This window comes from Lethenteron reissneri, chromosome 4 (assembly GCF_015708825.2).
Source record: "Lethenteron reissneri isolate LAM-NWPU_2019-01 chromosome 4, ASM1570882v1, whole genome shotgun sequence".
Classification (NCBI taxonomy): domain Eukaryota; kingdom Metazoa; phylum Chordata; class Hyperoartia; order Petromyzontiformes; family Petromyzontidae; genus Lethenteron; species Lethenteron reissneri.
In genome coordinates this window covers 8,219,473-8,242,940 of record NC_083782.1, presented here as the reverse complement: position 1 = coordinate 8,242,940, position 23,468 = coordinate 8,219,473, and the positions used below count along the sequence as shown (strand labels likewise).

Here is a 23,468-nt window from a genome sequence, read left to right as displayed (position 1 = left end):
CTTGGTAAAAACCGACGAGTTTAATGTCGCCTCCGACGATCGCTGGCATTTTGAAATCGGTGTGTTGTTTAAAAACCGAGACTTATGCAAATAAATATACAGCAGGGCGTGAGTTTACACGAGGCCCACCACCACCACCACCGCGAAAAGGTCACAAACAAACCCTTGTTCCATCACTGTAGCAAGTAACCACCCGCACAGCACTAATCGGACACTTGGAGGTGAATATATTATCCTTGGCATCAACACTGTTTTCATTTGAGAGCGCACTTCCGTTAGTGTCACGGACTCCCTAGGCCGACCTACGGTTCGCTCTGTAAAACCGCGACACGCCCGTGACTCAGTGGGTCTCTGGAAAGTCGTCGGGTTTCTGCGCGAGTCTATGGGCCGATGCGTACATCAATGCTTCTCTGCGCAAGTCGACAACTCCGTGATTTAAAGGTTTTCTTAAAGACTACGGGTCACTGTGTAATTTGCAAGCATCTGCATGTAAGTCTATGGGTCACCGTGTGAGTCGATGGAGCTCTTATATCACCTGTGTGTTGGCGTGCCCCCCTGGAAGCAAGCGCACCCCCTTCCCCCGCTGCACACAATGCGGAGATGCTTGCCGACTCGAACGCGATGATAGAAATCCACATCGTCATTACAATCACCCTGTGCAACACCTCGAGATACGCATCCGCGGGGCAAGCGACAGTCACCGAAACCGACTTCTCTTCAGCTCAACAGCCGTAACGTGAAAAAAAACACAACTCGGTACTCGCAACATCGCGCGCATTCCCATATCCGACAACACCACCGATATTCCCTCCACCACTAAACATAAAAAATGCTATTTATTTACACACACAGTAACCGTTATAAAATAACGTCATAGAAAGCCAACGTGCCATTTGCAAAAGGTGCAGATGGCACACAGTAGTCGTGAAATAACGCCGCCGTACGCTCGAGTACAAGGGAGTGTAAGTGTTCGAGTCTGATGCCAAACTAAGCGAGTCCTGTAGCCGTCTCCACAGGCACATCCGATCCGAGCCAGCGGTGCGCCTTGCTCCACGCGCCGGCCTAACGAGACATCCGAATCCGACTCGGGGCCCAAGCAGGGGCAGGGATAATGGAGTGTCGTCGGTTGCGCGTGATCTCAGTCCGTAACACTGCGTGGACACAGCTTCACCGCGTCATCCGACTAGTTCGTTGTGCATTCCGTCAGCGGCACGGCTCGGCTCCTGCAGTGGAAAAACACGGGCGGACCGCCAAACGGCCCCGGCACGGCCCGGATGTGGCAGTGGGGAGGGTAGAAAAAAAGATGCTTGTGGGTACTTGTGATTCTGATGCGCGTCTCAACCTCCTCGCGCACCTCGTCAGAAAGACGTCGACCTTCGACGGATCGCCGTCATCTCCGCCGGGGGTCGGCGAAACCGCCCCCCGCTCCTTTTCCGCCGCGTCGTCTTGGGCGAGGACGCGGTCGCACTCGGAGGCTTCATAAAAAGGCATCGTTGTGGTCATAAATAAGAGAGTTAACGCCGCTTCGCGGGAGGCCGACGACGGCGGTCGATACGCAGGAATGCGGAAGTTCCACCGACAGCTTTGGGTTCGCTATCCGAGCAGCGGCCCCACAGAATCCACTGGCAGGTTTGAGACGGCTCGATCCGCACGAGAGCGCGTCCCGCGCGCGGCGCGCCAGAGCGTCGCCGGGCTGCGCGTGCCGGAAATACGGAGGCGGTGAAATTGTTTAAACGTTCTCCCACCGACACGTTGGCTGATGCAGGCCGGAGCGTCCGTTTAGAGCTGGGATGACTATTCGACAAAGACGACTTAATCGGCTACTTTTCAATCGCCTGGAGCCACCTTTAAAAACGGTGACCGCCGCTGAATTCTGCCCCGTGAAGGAAGGAAACCCCCCACAAAGCCACGCCCCCAGCGTGACGCGATTGACAGTATTGATGGCAACGCCGATGATGTCACCAAGTCCCCGTGCATCACCTCGTGACCAGCGGCGCACACGGAGAGCAGAGGCGAGGACTTTCATTTCTTCCAACTACTTTTACGCTATCCGAGTTGAGGAACCGACGATTGGTAGAGCAATCGATTACTCAAACGGACAGTCCAACACTACGCGAGGTTGCCACCTGTACCGGGTTTCCCAGGATGGTCATCAATTCGGTGGGAAACCCGTGAGTCTTCCCGTTATATTACAAGTCCCGTCCCGGTTTTTGTCAGTTGCGTAATAACAACGTCGCGAAACAAACAGTCGCATTCGTGATACAACGCGGTTACGAGCACCTCTCTCCTCTTCCGACACCGAGATTTTCCCTTCCCTCGCTATGTCCTCAAGTGCCGACCCACGGCTTTACGTACGTCCGTCCGTCCGTCGCTCGTCCTCCGTGCGTTTGTCTCGTTGAACGCGGCTCGTCGCGCGAGCACCGCACGCGCTAGAAATCGGAAGAATCGTTTTTGTTGTTGTTGTCGTCGAAGTTCGCTGCGTCCTGTTTGTCCGTCGGTTGCTGAAGTGGGCCCCGGCTGAGGGGGGGGGTGAGGGGGGGGGGGGTTGCTGAGGGGGTGGGGCGCCAGTCCTGGGGGGCACTATTTGGGGAGCCCGATATCCACGTAGATCTCGGTGTAGAGCTTGTACATGGTGACGGAGATGAGCCGGTACTTGAGGCTATTGAGGCCGTCGCGGTCCATGTCCACACGCGTCCGGGCGTAGAGGTCGTAGCTGTGCAGAGACGTGGGGGGACAAGGACGAGGAGGATGGGAAAGGAATGGAGGCGACATCGGTAAAACATCTAAGGGTTTAAGCTGCGTTGAACGCACCAAACCGGGTGGTCGCAAGCGACACGTCGGGTATCCGACCGCGAAATGCGGCTGCGAGAGTTGTTCTTCAACACGAGCCAAAACAATCGATCATCGCGTCCCAACGCCTGTGTGCGCGCGGACAATCTACTTATTTGGCTAAATCGTGTGGTGACCCAACGCAAACAAATCTACTATGAATGAAAAAAGATCTTATTTTTTTGGGGATTATAACAAAGTAAAGAAACGAGCGATCACGTCAGAAAACTGACCTTGAGAAAACATTTACATTTACACAAAGAGAAAGCATCGTGTGCACTGGGGGGGAACAGGTGAGGTTGGGTAACACGAGATGATACATCAGCTTCCACGCAGAGTTATCGTTCGAATATTGCTCAATGCATATCAGGAGTGGAGTACAGCAAGCCTATGATTTAATTGGGGTTGCGGTGTGCTTGCACAAAACAAACAAGAAATTGAGGATGTACTTTACGGTATTATGGCGCGGGTCCAATGGACACGCAGCGCAGAGCCAGCCACGGAAACGGAAGGCGCTGGTCCCTCGCTCGTCGCGGGACCAGCGAACTCGTGCCCACGTGAACACGAGCAATGCAAACCAGATGACGCATTCCCTACACGCCACCACCCGCATTCTGATGCAGCTCACCGATCACTGCGATGTCGTCTCCATGGCCGCAGGGACTCGCCCTATCCAGTTAGCACTGGGCTTTATCAGCGAGTCTTGGAAACAATTTGATCAGTGTGGCCAGTTTGTCTCAGGCGAGTCGCAAATAGCAACTTTACTTGAAAATTTTGTTCACATTGGATCATCGTGATCCCACACGACGCACACACACACACACACAGAGAGACAACCCTCTGAGCAATGTGGCCAGTTGTCAACATTGCGAGTCCTTCAAAGCACCACAACTGTGGACTCAAGTTTCGTTCGTATTGCTACAAGAGTTAACGTGACCTCACGATACATAGAGAGAGAGAGAGACACACGGACAGAGCTGATGCAATCGCGCTTTCAACGTCAGCCAGAAAGCTCCAACGACATTTGGCAAAACGGCCGGTGCAATTAGCGTTGTGCCTATTATGTTATACGACGTATCGTAGCATCATCGTATCTCGTGGCAATCCCAGGGATTAAATTTAATTGAAAGTCCTCCGGCTGTCTCGGGGAGACCGGGGGAATGGGGGGACTGGGGGGATAGAGGTTGGGAGGACAGGTGGGCGGGTGGAGGCGGGATGGGGGGGACGAGAAACGTACTTTTTGGCGTTAACTTCGTTGCCCTTGTCTCGATCGTGCCGGATCATCTTGGTGCGCGCAATTTGCGGTGGCGGCCTCTCCACCTTCAGGCCCTTGAAAATCACCCTGCAGGACACGCACGGCCGCGGCACAAACGTTGGCATTCTGGCGTGCCTCGTCCTTCTCAAACGAACATCGCCACGCCGCGTTTCATCCCGGTCGCGCGGTCGGCCTCGTGTCGCGAGAGGGCGGGCGGTGACCAATTAAATCTCCCGCAGGCGCGACTTACCGTCGAGCGGGCCTGACGCCGCCGGCTCGCCAAGTGTCGGAGAACGACCCGCTGAAGTGAATATCACAGAACTGCCTCCAAAAACCCTTCAAGTGGCCTCTGCTCTGCTCAACAGGGGGCAGCACTCTCCGACCCGCGCTACCACATGAGAGCGCGGCGTTCCCCTCTCGACAGTCGAGATGGAATTTTAGCCAAATTAAGTGCAGAACCAAAGCTGAGTGCGTTGAGTTGGCTAATGGGGCAGCCGCTGGTGCCTGCGACGACTGAAGCCCGAGCCATCCGGCCAGCTGTCCCAGGGCTCCCCACGTATGGATGTGGAGGGAGCAGATCGGTATCTCGCTCGGCAATGCGGGTCCCATACACTGGCTCAGGGCTGTGTGATCATCGCGGGCGAGGGGGGACTGCCCCATTCCAGTTTGGACAGGACGAGATGTTTTCCCGACATTGTAAAATCTCAAGGGCGTTCAAAGAGATGTACGGCTCCACGAGGCTTCGATGGATAAAAGAAACGCGTGTATGGAAGGCTGTTTTGTCAAGCCACTGTTGGATGATGGCCTCCCCGCGCGGGTCGTTGGTTCTATTTGACCATGCTTCACTACGCTGATAATGACGACAACGACGACGCGTTAGACGCGTAGACTTTAGTCCTGAGTTGTCACATGGGCGGTAATGACAGGCAACGATTAGCTGCATTTTAAATCGTAAATGAAACATGAATCGCATAAGACGTTTACGTGTCTATCCTCCCCCGTGATGCGCAACTGCCCACGTGTGCAGACAGCACGGGCCTCCCTCTTGTGCGTGTGTCATGGGTCTCCCCCTTGTGTGTGCGCCGTGGGTCTCTCCGCCGTGCGTAGTGGGCCCTCGCTCACCGCTTGTAGAGGTCGTCGTCCTCCGTGCCCCAGCCCCAGTAGTTGTTGGAAAAGCCGTTGATGGCCTCAAAGTGCTTGATGCGCATGGAGACCACGCCGCCAAAGTACGTTTCGTACGGCAAGCTGCGGCACAACAGCAACATCGGCAGCGAAAGTTTATTTTTTTCCTTTCATGGTTGCAGAGCACAGGCCTGATTGCCCAATACGCAATGCGGCCAGCAACAAATGGCACTCGTGAAGGTTGCAGTGAAGTAAATAAGCATTAACTCGTTTATGTAAATGGAGTAAGGTTACTGTAATAACTCTAGAAAAGAGACGATAGCGAGACTTGCAATGTGGCGAATGAGTGAATAGGCAAGCGAGAGAGTGAGTGGGTGGTTGGTTGGTTGAGCAAGTGTGTTGTTGTGGCCCGTGGTTGATCAGAGTGTCGGGGTAGTGTGTGTGTGGGGGGGAGGGGGGCAGGGATGGAAGGGCCCCTCACTGGAAGTTGAACTTGTCCATGGCGCTGGCGATGTGGCGCGGCTGCTCGCCGCAAGCGTAGGTGTTGCGGTCGTCCATGGGGACGATGTCGATGTCAGCTGAACACGACGCAGTCCCACGGGTAGATGGCGAGCGCCTCCCGCGTGCCCACGTTCAGCAGCTTGGCGCGGTTGAAGGTGGCGTCTCCTGCCTGGCGGCAACGACGGGCAACGGCGGCAACAAGCGGACTGCGTCAACGACGGCCAAGTGCACGTTCAATATAAAGAATGTAATCGATTCCGGTCCGTTGCTAACCCATCGACGGATCGAGGCCTCCCCACGCCGTGTCGCTCACGGGGATTCGAGCACGGGTTGGCAAGGCGTGGGAAGGGGCCTGGTTTGATGTCAAGCGCCACGTTGGCCGTGACCGAGAGAAAAAACTGGAGCTTCTAGGTTCGATACGCAGCGCGCGAACCGCTACGCTACCGCTCACGTACCAACCAAAACAAATATCCACCGTACAGCCTTAACAGACTGTTGGGGCAAGTGCTGTTAGCGAGCACCTATGAAGGCCTACCAGCACACACACACACACACACGAGTGCGGCAAATGTGAGAAGACGCCACCCTCCACCACCACCACCGCCGCCGTCGCCGCCTCTGACCTGGTGCACGATGAACACCCCGTAGTCCATCTGCTGGCGCCGCAGGATGGGGTGCATGTAGTAGAGCCAGTAGAGCAGGTGCTCTGAGCGCTTGCGGTACGGAATGATGATGGCGACGCGCTGGCGGGGGGTGCAATCCTTGGGGTGGTAGCGGCCCCCCAGCGTCACCTCTTCGTTCTGCTCCGCCACCAACTCCATCGACACCGTGTCGGTGAACTCGATGCGCAGAGGCCCCACTGCTCGCGCGCAACGGACGACGGGGGGCGACGGGAAATCATCGTCACGCGTCGGCGCCGGCATCGTTGAAGCACCGCGAATTTATAAGACGGATTCAGCGTTCATTTTTGAGGCTAGGCAACGTAACGATCTGGGCAAAATGTTTGTGTCGTGTAACCCTCCACCGCCCGACAGCCGGATAAAAATCAAATCGGCACGCGCGCGAGCGTCGAACGCGGCAATTGTTATCGGTTCAACTGTGAATGCGATGCCGAAAGGCGATCTATTGGAAATAATTAAATTATATCTTCATCCATGATAAACAAATCGGTTTAGCCATTTGAATTGGTCGCTGTAAGGTGGTCATTGACCGATCGTCGTTCCGGGGGCGATCCCGATTGCCCGCGCGGGGTAACGACTCCCGACAGACGGTCCCCCCCCCGCCCCCCCCATTCGACCGGCGAGCACGGGAGTGGATGGCGAATTCAACTGGGGTTTTTGAAGGGTTAACGGCCTAGAGAAGCTTCATCAAGAGAGGAGTCTTGGAGAGAATACAAGGGACGACGCGCGAGGAGAGCCCGAGGTCCGGCGAAGACCTCGCTCTAGGTGAATGCTGGCGCCTGCGTGCCGTGAACAAACCGGACCTTCAGCAAGCACAGACAAGCGTGCGTGCGCTGGACCGCTCGCCTTGCATGCGCGCAGCATGCCACCAGCGGACACCATCAAGGTAACAAGCACAGCGGCGGCGTTCGTGCGGGCGGCACTCACCCAGGTCCCTTGACATCTCCGGGCACTCCTGGGGTCCTTCCGGAGCTTTGGTCACGACGACCTTCGTGACGTTCTTCTCTGCGTGCCGATCCTCTGCATTGTGCAACGTGGTGTCGTTGTCCCAAAATTTCTTCAAATCCTCCTTTGCCTGCTCCGAGTTGTCTGCTCAGACAGGCAAAGACAAAGATTACCACCCCCCCCCTACTTAACACCGCTGGGGACGGTGTTGCTAGACAGACAAAGACAAAGATTACCACCCCCCCCCCTACTTAACACCGCTGGGGACGGTGTTGCTAGACAGACAAAGACAAAGATTACCACCCCCCCTACTTAACACCGCTGGGGACGGTGTTGCTAGCGAGCACCTATGGTGAAGTCCAACATGGCCTGCACATGTGGGGGTGGTGTGGCGAGCCGGACTGATGTTCTGATGTTAGCCGCGGTCAAGGAAAAGAGCTCTGGTCGCCGGGTTTGTAGTGCAGCACACCGACCACGACGCCACAGCTCCCCCGTATAATTATGCGCGCACACAGGCAAATTCATCCGGTAACATGACTCCCTGCACAAATCGTCAATCATGAGCATGCTTTAAGCCTCCAGCGTGCGAATTTTAAGCAAATTTCTGATCCATTTAATTGATTAATACAGCCGATAAAGGGTACACTAATCGAATACTTAACGTATAAAGAAATGCATTCTCAGGCAATAAAACACCATTAGCCAACTCAAGCGTTGCAAAAGCACTCCATCCACGCATTTGCTCACATCTCCGTTTATTCAATGTAGTCGCATTAACCCCGGGCCACCTCCACCAATGGAACTAGCCCACGTTAACACATTCCATCGTGCGTTTTACAAATGTGTATAATCCGTCGGCAATCCGTTCGGGTTCACGGGCGATTCGCGCCCTTTGAAAGTTTGCAGGCCCCGCACGTCGCGTGCTATTTTGCCCCGGAGACTCGCCGTTGCGCTTGTGAACGCGTTGGCAGACGAGCGTTTGCGCAGAGTTAATGCCGTCCTCTCGGCGCGTGCGACGACTTCATGCCGCGTCAGTGCCGACCGACCTATTCACCAGCGCACGCGGTGAGTCTTTGTTGAAATATTCATCAACATTTATTTTTCATTCATATCGATGTATTTCTGGCTGCCCCGGTCAGGTGGTGGTTCAGCCGCAGGGCGAGTGGCTCCCAACAGGGAAGTTGCGAGTTCAGATCCTGGTCGTGTAGGGTGGTTGACTCGGCCCATCATCCCTGCTGGGTTGATAAAATAAACACCACTTTGGGGGCAAGTCAACAGTGGTTCTTCTATGGCTAGACTCACCCACCCCCCCCCCGACCAGAGGAATGTGGTATGTCCACCAACGTGGGCTCTAGCCAAGATCCGGCGCGCACCAGTCTACCGACATCGCCGCGGCGTTAACGCAGAAAGGAAGTCAGGGCTCACGATACACGCCGGGGTTTTCCAGGAGCGAAGCGGCGGCACAGCGGTTGTGCGCGTTGCGCAATTATTGCCGAGACCGTCAACTCACCACGCGGCACCCGACAGCCGGCCGGAGGAGTCTCAGCGGCGTTCGCTCAACGTCTCAGACCTTTGAAACACACGGACCACCTCCGCGTGATCTTTGGGCATCAAATCACCACTACCAGATTCCAACTCATCCCACTCCTCCTCCTCCCCCGAACCCCTCATCGTACCCACACAGGAAGAGACCGGCAGAGTACTTTACCTGACTCCAGGCTGCGGTTTTCTCTCTCCCCAAGCAGGGCCCTCACTGAGACACACAAGGAAAACGCAATGAGTTAACGCAGGCAAAGGCTCCCGCTTAGCATTATAATGCCCACGACACGCACGAGCTGTTTGGGCCAAGCGCTTGTCAGCGAGCGCCAACGAAAGTGGACACGGCGCACGAGGAGGTGGAGTGACCACGGCACCCTGCCCAGCTGCCTCGGTCTCACCAATGCTGATGTTTTATGGGTTTAGTTGTCACTCTGTGGGCCTGTGCGTGAAACTAATGTATCTTTGTAACCATGTAAGACTTAGGATCGCTGTGCGAGTCATGGTGATAGGCCAACCCGGTTGTACAAAGCCAGATATTTACACATATACTAGGAATACAATGACAACAATTTCAACTAAGGTGCCGTCGTAGAGTATACGCTCGCTCTCGGAGAGAGAGAGAGCTACTCAGAGGCGTGAGGTAGCAGCCGGGTGGTGCGCTGGCACCAACGCTTTCCCAAGCTCTGCAGTCCTCTACATATTAAGAAGTTTTCCGACCAATTATTGAGTTGTTTAAACTTGTGGGAGGAAACCAGAGCATGTGGAGAACACCCGCGTGTACGAGAGGAGCAATGCTCTACCATGAAGGGACAGAAATTTGCGTCATATTAAAATACTCCGTAGGAAACGGATTAACGAGCGAGTCACAGGACACATTTTTGTGACTTTTCAGGCGAGCAAAGGCACCGTCAAGATCCAGAGAGAGCGGATCCAGCACAAAGAGGAGAATGTGTGTGGATGTTTCACTCCGAACGTATTGCTAACGCTTTCAAACAAACGGCATATCACACCATTGGAACCTCATTTGCCAGTAAAAAATATGATAATTGGTTTTTTACCCTTCCATCTGGCAACAAAACTGACACCTTTTTTACAAGGAGTCATGTTTGCATAGACCACAATACCTGCAGTCATAATGCAAACAAAAAACATAACTCTGATAATCTGCACTGTATATTGTGGGGTTAAGGAGGCATCAGAGTTATGTTTTTTGTTTGCATTATGACTGCAGGTATTGTGGTCTATGCAAACATGACTCCTTGAAAAAAAGGTGTCAGTTTTGTTGCCAGATGGAAGGGTAAAAAACCAATTATCAAACGGCATATCTTCAAAAGCACACAATTCGGCTAGTTTACCATGCAGGGTTCTGATAAGCGCTCACCATTCATCTATGATTCTACGAAGGCCTCTTCACACACCGTGTTGCCCGCAAGCATACTTTTGACCGTACGTCACCGCATTGGTCAACACGGCTTGGTGAAGATTAGTCGATTACTCGAGACGGAAACTCGTCACTACGCAGGCACTTCACTTTCGATTTAAAGCTTTGTGACTGCAGGGATTCATCTTCTTGGTTCTTTCGGTAAAGTCACGTAGAAGGGAAATAATAAAATAATAAAAATAAAACATAACAAAATAATTCTCACGACGTTTCGGCCACAACGCAAGCAGCCGTCCTCAGGTGAAGTATGAGCGTATATTTAAGCTGGGTTGGTGGGGGGAAGAAGAGTGCCTTGACAAAATAATTTGCATATCAAGAGCTTGTTGAAGGATCTTAAAGTTTTATGGAATCCCACCCCATAGTGGCGGTTAAATTTCGATTTAAAGCTTTCGTGACTGCAGGGATTCACCTTCTTGGTTCTTTCGGTAAAGTCACGTAGAAGGGAAAAAAAAAACCATAATAAAATACGTCGTGAGAATTATTTTATTATGTTTTATTTCTATTATTTTTTTATTTCCCTTCTACGTGACTTTACCGAAAGAACCAAGAAGAGGCACTTAACTGTTACTCCACTGCTGAACAAGGACCTCCCCTAGCCGCATGGGTTTATGGGGGTTGTTTGACCATACTTCCCCATGCCAGTCAATGCGGGATGCTGACGTTAGCGAGGCGTGGAGGGGTTCCAAGAACTGGCTCTGATGTCACTCGACACGGATGTCAAGCGTTGGCATGACGACAATCTCTACTTTTGTAAGGTTGATGTCGGGGCAGCGCAACAACTACAATTTTTCGATTTAAAGCTTCTTTCGTGAATGCAGGGATTCATCTGCTTGGTTCTTTCGGTAAAGTCACGTAGAAGGGAAATAATAAAATATTAATAATAAAAATAAAACATAATAAAATAATTCTCACGACGTTTCGGCCACAACGCAAGCAGCCGTCCTCAGGTGAAGAATGAAACACCACCAAGCTTGGAGCGTATATTTAAGCTGGGTTGGAGGTGGAAGAAGAGCACCTTGACAAAAGAATTTGCATATGAAGAGGAATTTAGCATAAATAAGCTTGGTGGTGTTTAATTCTTCACCTGAGGACGGCTGCTTGCGTTGTGGCCGAACATTGTGAGAATTATTTTATTATGTTTCATTTTTATTATTTTATTATTTCCATTCTGCGTGACTTTACCGAAAGAACCAAGAAAACTACAATTTTCACATTCAGGCCTCTTTTGAACTCCAGTCAGCTCTCCAAGCTTCACCCGAGTTGAACTCGCAATGTTGAAGATTTAGCGCATGGGCCCAAAGGGCTTGGCGAGACTTTGAGCAATGACGAGGGACGTTCATGAGGTCCTGGCAAATGGGAAGGCGACCGTCTTCCTCGAATCGCAGGATGGGTGGGGGAGAGATGGTCGACAGCCAGGGTGTAGTGGTCGACTTGAGGGTAGAGGTCGCAACCGGGTACCCGATACCCGTACCCTACCCGATACCTGGCTACCCGTACCCGGCCGGGTACGGGTACGGGTAGGCCGTGAGTCACTGGTGAGTAGCCGTTTGTCACTCACTTCGGGTAGGGTACGGGTACGGGTAGAGTACGGGTACCCGTACCCGGCCGGGTACGGGTACCCATTTGCGACCCTGGTGCGGCCGGGTACGGGTAAGGAATCAAAACCCGTTTGCGACCTCTGCTTGAGGGCTCCAGTGATACGCCGCATTGCAGCGTTCAGTTGTACATCAACAGGTCGAGTGGTGACTACGTGTGGTCCATGCTGGTGCACAGTGCTCGGCTACAAAGTACACAAAGGGCCATCGTTGATGTCCGTAGCCCCGAAGGTGCTGATGATCCCCCAGCTTGTGCTCGCCAATTTCTAGTCCAAGTTGACCCCTTGTTTTGGCCTTGGCGGCTTTACCTTCTTCAGGCGGTCATGGAAGGTTAGCGTACGGTCCCAGCTTCACTCCCGAGATACAATTTGGAGATATAAAAAAAAGTAGATACTAAAAATGTATATTGTGGGGTTAAGGAGGCAGCTACTGGAGATACAAAACTCGGAGGATCAATGGGGGGATGACACTGGGCGGTGCGACACAGCAACTGACACGCCACTGGGCCCGCCGCACCTTAGGGGCTCATTATGAGCTGTCCAACCGTCGACCTGCATGGCCAGAGACTGAAAGGACACAAAGCCTCACTGTGACTGCAGTCAAGTGTGACCCGTCACTCACACTGCATTCCATTATACACAATGGGTCATGCAGGTGTGTGCGAGCGCGTGGGTGTCTGCGGGAGGCAAGGTACTGTTCCTGTAAAGGTCACTCAACCCCCCCCCCCCCCCCACCGTTGATTCTTACACCAGTGTTTAGCGTTTGGTTAACCAAATTCTGTTTTCGTCTCTAATTCACACCGTGTTCAACCGCCACACAGCCGCCACACGGCAACACACCCACGAACTCACAAAACCACTCAATCAGTCACCCACTCAGTCAGTCACCCACCGAATAACCCACTCAGTCACCCACTCAGTCAGTCACTCAGTCAGTCACCCACTCAGTCAGTCACCGATTCAGTCAGTCACCCACTCAGGCAGTCACCCACTGAATAACCCACCGAGTAACCCACTCAGTCAGTCACCCACTCAGTCAGTCACCCACTCAGTCAGTCACCCACTCAGTCAGTCACTGATTCAGTCAGTCACCCACTCAGTCAGTCACCCATCGAATAACCCACCGAGTAACCCACTCAGTCACCCACTCAGTCAGTCACCCACTCAGTCAGTCACCGATTCAGTCAGTCACCCACTCAGTCAGTCACCCACCGAATAACCCACCGAATAACCCACTCAGTCAGTCACCCACTCAGTCAGTCACCCACTCACTCAGTCACCCACTCACTCAGTCACCCACTGAGTCACCCACTGAGTAACCCACAAACTGCAGGTCACAACTCTTCATTTGCTGCTTCTTCCCTCGCACTGCTCAACTTTGGAGTTCCCTACCATCGTCCGTCTCTTTTCTCCAGCTCGTACGAGAATAACCTAGCACCCACATGTAACAGAGAGGGGTCCCCTTTGCCGAGACGTGTCTGGCCAACATTGGTTGAAGCTAGCCTGACTCTACTGATAACCGTTCTAGAGATTTCCTTATGTTGAAACAATGCCGCTAATAATACGCACTCCAAGAAATCCCATGTGACTGATGGGATGTTGTAAAACATATTAAAAATATTGTTACATTAATTGGCAGATGTGAGAAGGAAGTTTATCGTCTGATTATTCATTGTGTCGATGATGATAGTTGTAATTACTGGTGAAATGTCGTACGCAAATTGTAAATGTTATGGGGATGTACTCTCCGACACACAGGTGTGCTGAACTAGTAACGAATCGGAATGTTGTGTTTACGTGACAAACCTTACTAATTGGACGTGTTGGGTGGTGGCGGGTTTAACGACACATTTATATTGACAAGATTTAACCCAAAAAAACCTCGATTATGGATGCTCTAATAAATAATATACGCATTGACTCTGGTGTGGGACAATCAGTTTCAAAGACAATGCATATACGATCAGAGCATGTTTGTTTTGCATGTTTTGCCACAAGCACAGTACGTTTGGAAATTTTATAGTTGATCTACTTGGTGTTTGAACATTTTAACGCCTGTTTTACTGCTAAAAATTTAAAAGCCTATTCTTATTTTTCATTATTTTGGATACTGTCAAAAGTCCCATAGATAGAAAGGCTCCGTGTTAAAACTAAATTATTCACACTTAATTCCGAGTCAAAGAGATGCAGACGACAGCAGTTTTGGAGTACTTTTGCCAAGCTGAGTTTGACAATGAAAGAGCAGCATTGCACTGTGCCCAAAGGGGGAAGCTTTAAACCTTGTATATTACCATGGTGGGGGGGGGCAGCAATCAAACTCAGGTGACCGGGTTCAAAGGCCACTCCCTGTACAAGACGTATAAAGGAGCCTCACTCCGAAAACAAGTGTGTGAGACTGCATGTTCCTTTAAAGGATAACTATAGTGTTGTAATGATTAGGATCACAAGAGAAGTATCAATGACAAAATTCAGTGGCTTACAACTGGAATAAATATGGAGAGACCGCTTATACCTTTACATATTTGAGCCAGTGGTGGAAATTCCGCATTCATCTGGGCCGGAACTTTGAGCGATTATAAGCACAATGTTACCTTATGCAACACTTGAAAGCACTGTTGAATGAGGGCCTCCTCGCGTATAAAGGAGCCTCACTCCGAAAACAAGTGTGTGAGACTGCATGTTCCTTTAAAGGATAACTATAGTGTTGTAATGATTAGGATCACAAGAGAAGTATCAATGACAAAATTCAGTGGCTTACAACTGGAATAAATATGGAGAGACCGCTTATACCTTTACATATTTGAGCCAGTGGTGGAAATTCCGCATTCATCTGGGCCGGAACTTTGAGCGATTATAAGCACAATGTTACCTTATGCAACACTTGAAAGCACTGTTGAATGAGGGCCTCCTCGCGTATAAAGGAGCCTCACTCCGAAAACAAGTGTGTGAGACTGCATGTTCCTTTAAAGGATAACTAGTGTTGTAATGATTATGATCACAAGATAAGTATCAATGACAAAAGTCAGTGGCTTACAACTGGAATAAATATGGAGAGACCGCTTATACCTTTACATATTTGAGCCAGTGGTGGAAATTCCGCATTCATCTGGGCCGGAACTTTGAGCGATTATAAGCACAATGTTACCTTATGCAACACTTGAAAGCACTGTTGAATGAGGGCCTCCTCGCGTATAAAGGAGCCTCACTCCGAAAACAAGTGTGTGAGACTGCATGTTCCTTTAAAGGATAACTAGTGTTGTAATGATTATGATCACAAGATAAGTATCAATGACAAAAGTCAGTGGCTTACAACTGGAATAAATATGGAGAGACCGCTTATACCTTTACATATTTGAGCCAGTGGTGGAAATTCCGCATTCATCTGGGCCGGAACTTTGAGCGATTATAAGCACAATGTTAAATACGCAACACGCGAAACCGCTGTTGAATGAGGGCCTCCTCGCGCAACGTGGAACGTGTTGGACACCATATTTCAGAGGCGCTGTCACGGGGTCACTAAGGCGGTGCGTGCTCAAGAGTGCAAACGACATGGCTGGCGACCTTCGGTCTAAGTTTCAAAGGCTGCGCGAAACACAAAAGTGTTGACAACAGTGGTTTTTTGAAAAATGTTTTTTCGAAACGTTCCGTTGAGACGGGATGGATTAAAAAATAAGTAATCGGGGCAGTGAGTGGTTTCCGATGGGGCTCTCTCTTTAAATACTCGGTGTGATAATCACCCCGATTCCATCTTTTGACGTTTTCATGTCATTTCTTTTTACAACGGGCGTTTTTATCTTTTAAGAGCTTTGTCCGAGACCAAGTTTGTTCCTGGAAATCTTTTTTTATCCTAACGTTTACGCTTGTGCGCTGTTTTCCCCGATTATCTAATCCACGCGGTTGCTTTGGCCACGACTTCTAATCGCTCCTCGTATCTTTGTTACCTGCACACACACTGCTTTTGTGACTGCGGAAATGGAGGCCACTCTTGACTCATGACACTCTCTCCACCCCTTCACCTTCGGGACTTCTCACCTGGCTAAACAATCTAGACGTGAAACGAAGTGAACGTTGCCTCTTGAGCTCTGTGTTGGAGGTTGAGAGCGTCCGAGGTGATTCCATGGTAAAGCCCAGGGTTTTCACAATGATCAAATTCCCAACAATCCCTCCTCCCATATTCTTAGGTTTTTTCGGTAAAGTCACGTAGGTAAAAACATTAAAAAGTAAAATAAAATAAAAATCACGACGTTTCGGAGGCAACACAAGCTTCCGTCTTCAGGTGGTACCGTCACAGCCACGACAGCTGTATCAAGTAAATGAGAGATTGCAGGAGCTACCACTCCGTTTATATAATGGTTGGAGAAGGTGGTGGGGCAAGGGCCGCATACATCCCATACGCATAATCCTGGCAGATCTCAGACGCTGATAGGGTCGTGTGTGCACTGTACGTACGTGGTTAATGCACAACTATCCTTATCTCCACGGCCCTATAATCGCTTTGAACCCAAATCTGCCCACCCACTCCACCACCTCACCCCAATGTCATCGCACGCATGGACGAGGTTGGAGCCAAAACCACAACTCTTGCCGCCACTAAAATCGGTCGTCATCGTCGGTCATTCTCACTCCGCAGCCGGATGAAAGCCCTCTCACGATCCTGCGATATAATAATCCATCCAGCACAAGCACGTGAATGTTGCTTAATTGCTCCATCTCCTGCAGTACGGGTACCCGTTCCCTACCCGTACCCTACCCGAAATGAGTGACAAACGGTTACTCACCAGTGACTCACGGCCTACCCGTACCCGTACCCGGCTGCACCAGGGTCGCAAACGGCTACCCGTACCCGGCCGGGTACGGGTAGCCGGGTATCGAGTAGGGTACGGGTATCAGGTACCCGGTTGCGACCTCTGCTGTAGCGTCAACCTCACACTTTCCCAAACTCTCCCAATCACATTGCTTTAATTCCACCCAAGTGTGAGCTCTTTAACATCGATGGACACCTTCTCCACAACGCTGTTTGCCACGGAACATTTGGCTTTTTTTAAATCCTTCATATTAAGTTCACTTGCTTGCTTGCTTGCGCGCTTATGACCATGCAAATCTTTCGGTCGTTTTTTTACCCACTTCCCGTGATCCAATCGAGCTGACATTTTGCACACAGACTCGTTGTGCGTGACAATTTATTTTCGTGAAATTTTTTGTTCCAAAATTTTACACTTTTTAGGAATTTTTTTTTATATGTAATTACAAATTGCTTAATGGTGGCAGGCAATCATCTGACCCATAGGTGGCAGCCATCTCAAGCCAGAGGACGAGAGGACTCTAGCCGCCACGCATATAAAGGATTTATAGTGAAAAACTTTGTTTTTACGGGTTAATTTTTTTCTCCTGCCGTGGGTACCTGCGCTCAAGCAAAGGGCCTTTAAAGACAACCAAACACCCACTGCTGTATTTATATGAACGTGTTTCAGCAAACAGTCCACCGCCGGCTGCATTAAATAATTAAGTCGCGAACCTTGGCCACTTAATCTGCTGAGCTGAGTGATATCTGCGGTCAGGGGCACGGTGGCACACGAAGTGACACGTCTCCCACAGTGCCACTTCTACCGGCAGGACTTGTTGTCTGACAGCTGGAGACACTGAACTGTGGCTCATTTGAAGGCCAATGTAGACAAATAATTATTGAGGCTTCATCACCCCCCCCCCCCCCTGTTTCCTATGCGTACAATGTCAGTAGACCCCCCATACGCAAGCGAACGCATTTGGGTTAACCACACTCCCAACTCCATGCGTATGGACTCAATGGATGGCCCCAAATTTGAGCAGTGGAGTAACAACCAGCATCACTAGCGGGGATAGTGCAGTAGTAACTGTGTATGTAGTAACGTTGAGCAGCAGTGAATGTGCAGTAGTAACTGTGTAGTAACGTTGAGCAGCGGTGATTGTGCAGTAGTAACTGTGTATGTAGTAACGTTGAGCAGCAGTGATAGTGCAGTAGTAACTGTGTATGTAGTAACGTTGAGCAGCAGTGATTGTGCAGTAGTAACTGTGTATGTAGTAACGTTGAGCAGGAGTGATTGTGCAGTAGTAACTGTGTATGTAGTAACGTTGAGCAGCAGTGATTGTGCAGTAGTAACTGTGTATGTAGTAACGTAGAGCAGCAGTGATTGTACAGTAGTAACTGTGTATGTAGTAACGTTGAGCAGCAGTGATTGTGCAGTAGTAACTGTGTATGTAGTAACGTTGAGCAGCAGTGATTGTGCAATAGTAACTGTGTATGTAGTAACGTTGAGCAGCAGTGATTGTGCAGTAGTAACTGTGTATGTAGTAACGTTGAGCAGCAGTGATTGTGCAGTAGTAACTGTGTATGTAGTAACGTTGAGCAGCAGTGATTGTGCAGTAGTAACTGAGTGTGTAGTAACGTTGCAGCAGAGTGATTGTGCAGTAGTAACTGTGTATGTAGTAACGTTCAGCAGTAGTGATTGTGCAGTAGTAACTGTGTATGTAGTAACGTTGAGCAGCAGTGATTGTGCAGTAGTAACTGTGTATGTAGTAACGTTGAGCAGCAGTGATTGTGCAGTAGTAACTGTGTATGTAGTAACGTTGAGCAGCGGTGATTGTGCAGTAGTAACTGAGTGTGTAGTAACGTTGAGCAGTGATTGTGCAGTAGTAACTGTGTGTGCAGTAACGTTGAGCAGCAGTGATTGTGCAGTAGTAACTGTGTGTGTAGTAACGTTGAGCAGCAGTGATTGTGCAGTAGTAACTGTGTATGTAGTAACGTTGAGCAGCAGTGATTGTGCAGTAGTAACTGTGTATGTAGTAACGTGAGCAGTGATTGTGCAGTAGTAACTGTGTGTGAGTAACGTTGAGCAGCAGTGATTGTGCAGTAGTAACTGTGTGTAGTAACGTTGAGCAGCAGTGATTGTGCAGTAGTAACTGTGTATGTAGTAACGTTGAGAGCAGTGATTGTGCAGTAGTAACTGTGTATGTAGTAACGTGAGCAGTGATTGTGCAGTAGTAACTGTGTATGTAGTAACGTTGAGCAGCAGTGATAGTGCAGTAGTAACTGTGTATGTAGTAACGTGAGCAGCAGTGATTGTGCAGTAGTAACTGTGTATGTAATAACGTTGAGCAGTAGTGATTGTGCAGTAGTAACTGTGTATGTAGTAACGTTGAGCAGTAGTGATTGTGCAGTAGTAACTGAGTGTGTAGTAACATTGAGCAGCAGTGATTGTACAATAGTAACTGTGTATGTAGTAACGTGAGCAGCAGTGATTATGCAGTAGTAACTGTGTATGTAGTAACGTAGAGCAGCAGTGATTGTGCAGTAGTAACTGTGTGTGTAGTAACGTAGAGCAGCAGTGATTGTGCAGTAGTAACTGTGTATGTAGTAACGTTGAGCAGCAGTGATTGTGCAGTAGTAACTGTGTATGTAGTAACGTTGAGCAGCAGTGAATGTGCAGTAGTAACTGTGTATGTAGTAACGTAGAGCAGCAGTGATTGTGCAGTAGTAACTGTGTATGTAGTAACATTGAGCAGCAGTGATTGTGCAGTAGTAACTGTGTATGTAGTAACGTTGAGCAGCAGTGATAGTGCAGTAGTAACTGTGTATGTAGTAACGTTGAGCAGCAGTGATTGTGCAGTAGTAACTGTGTGTGTAGTAACGTTGAGCAGCAGTGATTGTGCAGTAGTAACTGTGTATGTAGTAACGTTGAGCAGCAGTGATTGTGCAGTAGTAACTGTGTGTGTAGTAACGTGAGCAGCAGTGATTGTGCAATAGTAACTGTGTATGTAGTAACGTTGAGCAGCAGTGATTGTGCAGTAGTAGCTGTGTATGTAGTAACGTAGAGCAGCAGTGATTGTGCAGTAGTAACTGTGTGTGTAGTAACGTTGAGCAGCAGTGATTGTGCAGTAGTAACTATGTATGTAGTAACGTTTGAGCAGCAGTGATTGTGCAGTAGTAACTGTGTATGTAGTAACGTTGAGCAGCAGTGATTGTGCAGTAGTAACTGTGTATGTAGTAACGTTGAGCAGCAGTGATTGTGCAGTAGTAACTGTGTATGTAGTAACGTTGAGCAGCGGTGATTGTGCAGTAGTAACTGAGTGTGTAGTAACGTTCAGCAGGAGTGATTGTGCAGTAGTAACTGTGTATGTAGTAACGTTCAGCAGTAGTGATTGTGCAGTAGTAACTGTGTGTGTAGTAACGTTGAGCAGCAGTGATTGTGCAGTAGTAACTGTGTATGCAGTAACGTTGAGCAGTAGTGATTGTGCAGTAGTAACTGTGTATGTAGTAACGTTGAGCAGCGGTGATTGTGCAGTAGTAACTGTGTATGTAGTAACGTTGAGCAGCAGTGATTGTGCAGTAGTAACTGTGTGTGTAGTAACGTTGAGCAGCAGTGATTGTGCAGTAGTAACTGTGTATGTAGTAACGTTGAGAAGCAGTGATTGTGCAGTAGTAACTGTGTATGTAGTAACGTTGAGCAGTAGTGATTGTGCAGTAGTAACTGTGTATGTAGTAACGTTGAGCAGTAGTGATTGTGCAGTAGTAACTGTGTATGTAGTAACGTGAGCAGCAGTGATTGTGCAGTAGTAACTGTGTATGTAGTAACGTTGAGCAGTAGTGATTGTGCAGTAGTAACTGTGTATGTAGTAACGTTGAGCAGGAGTGATTGTGCAGTAGTAACTGAGTGTGTAGTAACATTGAGCAGCAGTGATTGTACAATAGTAACTGTGTATGTAGTAACGTGAGCAGCAGTGATTATGCAGTAGTAACTGTGTATGTAGTAACGTAGAGCAGCAGTGATTGTGCAGTAGTAACTGTGTGTGTAGTAACGTAGAGCAGCAGTGATTGTGCAGTAGTAACTGTGTATGTAGTAACGTTGAGCAGCAGTGATTGTGCAGTAGTAACTGTGTATGTAGTAACGTTGAGCAGCAGTGAATGTGCAGTAGTAACTGTGTATGTAGTAACGTAGAGCAGCAGTGATTGTGCAGTAGTAACTGTGTATGTAGTAACATTGAGCAGCAGTGATTGTGCAGTAGTAACTGTGTATGTAGTAACGTTGAGCAGCAGTGATAGTGCAGTAGTAACTGTGTATGTAGTAACGTTGAGCAGCAGTGATTGTGCAGTAGTAACTGTGTGTGTAGTAACGTTGAGCAGCAGTGATTGTGCAGTAGTAACTGTGTATGTAGTAACGTTGAGCAGCAGTGATTGTGCAGTAGTAACTGTGTGTGTAGTAACGTGAGCAGCAGTGATTGTGCAATAGTAACTGTGTATGTAGTAACGTTGAGCAGCAGTGATTGTGCAGTAGTAGCTGTGTATGTAGTAACGTAGAGCAGCAGTGATTGTGCAGTAGTAACTGTGTGTGTAGTAACGTTGAGCAGCAGTGATTGTGCAGTAGTAACTATGTATGTAGTAACGTTTGAGCAGCAGTGATTGTGCAGTAGTAACTGTGTATGTAGTAACGTTGAGCAGCAGTGATTGTGCAGTAGTAACTGTGTATGTAGTAACGTTGAGCAGCAGTGATTGTGCAGTAGTAACTGTGTATGTAGTAACGTTCAGCAGCAGTGCTTGTGCAGTAGTAACTGGGCGTGCAGTAACATTGGGCAGCAGTAGAAGTGGTTGGTGACGGTGCAGCAAAAGCAATGAGTGCAGCAATGACAGTGAGTAGTAGTAGTACTGTGGTTGCAGCAACAGTATCATCGGTCGGGCACCACAGCCACCACCACATCCACCACCACAGCCACCACATCAACCACATCCACCACCGCCACCAACCCATTAACCACAACCACCACCACCACATCCACCACCACAACCACCATCACAGCCACCACCACAATCACATCCACCACCGCCACAACCACCACCGCCACCACCACATCAACCACAACCACCACCACATCCACCACCACCACCACAACCACCACCCCCCCACCACCACCACAACCACCCCCCCCCCACCACCACAACCACCACCACATCCACCACCCCCCACCACCACATCCACCACCACAACCACCACATCTACCACCCCCCACCACCACATCCACCACCACAACCACCACAGCCACCACCACCCCCCCACCACCAACCACCCCCCCCACCACAACCACCACCACACCCCCCACCACCACCACAACCACCCCCCACCACAACCCCCCCCCCACCACCACAGCCACCACAACCACCACCACCAACCCCCCCCCCACCACAACCACCACCACACCCCCCACCACCACCCCCCCCCCCACCACAACCACCCCCTCCCCCCCACCACAACCACCACCACCAATGAACACGCGCCGTGGTCGCGAGTTTGACACCGGCCCTCACCGATGTCGCTCTCGATGTGTATCCGCGCCTGGCGGCCCAGCGGCGCGAACCTCCTGACGTCCACGTACTTGGAGAAGACGAACACGGACGAGACGACGACCACGCAGAGGCCCACCAGCAGGAAGAGGCGCTCCCGGGGACGCATGGCGAGCTGATGATGATGATGCTGATGATGATGGTGATGATGATGGTGATGAGGATGCTGATGTGATGATTGTGATGCTGATGTTGATGATGATGCTGTTGCTGATGATGGTGATGATGATGGTGATGAGGATGCTGATGAGGATGCTGATGATGGTGATGCTGATGATGGTGATGCTGATGATGATTGTGATGCTGATGTTGATGATGATGCTGTTGCTGATGATGGTGATGATGATGGTGATGAGGATGCTGATGATGCTGATGATGGTGATGCTGATGATGGTGATGATGGTGATGCTGATGATGATGGTGATGCTGCTGATGATGCTGATGATGATGCTGCTGATGGTGCTGCTGCTGATGATGCTGCTGCTGATGATGCTGCTGATGATGATGCTGATGATGATGCTGCTGATGATGATGATGCTGCTGATGCGTCTCACGATGCTTCGTGCCCCCAGGGAGCCACTCGAGGGCAGTAGCAGCAGCAGCAGTAGCTCTCTCAACCCCCAGCAACCACCCACACACACCCACCCACACAGTCTCAACTACAATCTATCGTCTACACACTCCGACACTTGGACACTCAATCTACCCCCCTCCCACCTCTCCACCCACGAGTTATTAAGTCTCGCCTCGAAACTCCACCTCGCAAATCGATTAGCGAAGCCAAACAGTTCGAACCTCCTAAACAACGAAGTTTGTATTTTGCGTATCGCTCACGGCCCTGACCCCCCCTCCTCTCCACTCACTCACTGCTCCTGCTGCTGCTGCCCCTGATGCAGTGGTCACACAGAAAGCTTGGCCTCTGCTGCTGCTCCTGCTGCCCCTGGCTTCTGATGCAGCTGCCCCTGCTGCTGCTGCCGTGGTCACACAGAGAGCGTGGCCTCTGCTGCTGCTACTCCTGCTGCTGCTACTCCTCCGCTCGCCGTAGCCGCCGACCCCTTCACACCCAAAGGTTGTCGCGCCGTTTCTCAACACTGAGCGCAGTTAACTTGGTCGTGAGACCAGCAGCAGTAGCAGCAACAACAATGTGGTGGCCCCTACAACAGCTGGGGGGATGTGGTGGTGGTGGTGGCGGA

At 50.2% G+C, this 23,468-nt stretch overlaps 1 pseudogene; it reads right to left on the bottom strand.

Annotated features, from left to right (window-relative positions):
- Positions 1-23,468, bottom strand: LOC133350059 (beta-1,4-galactosyltransferase 1-like; annotated as a pseudogene).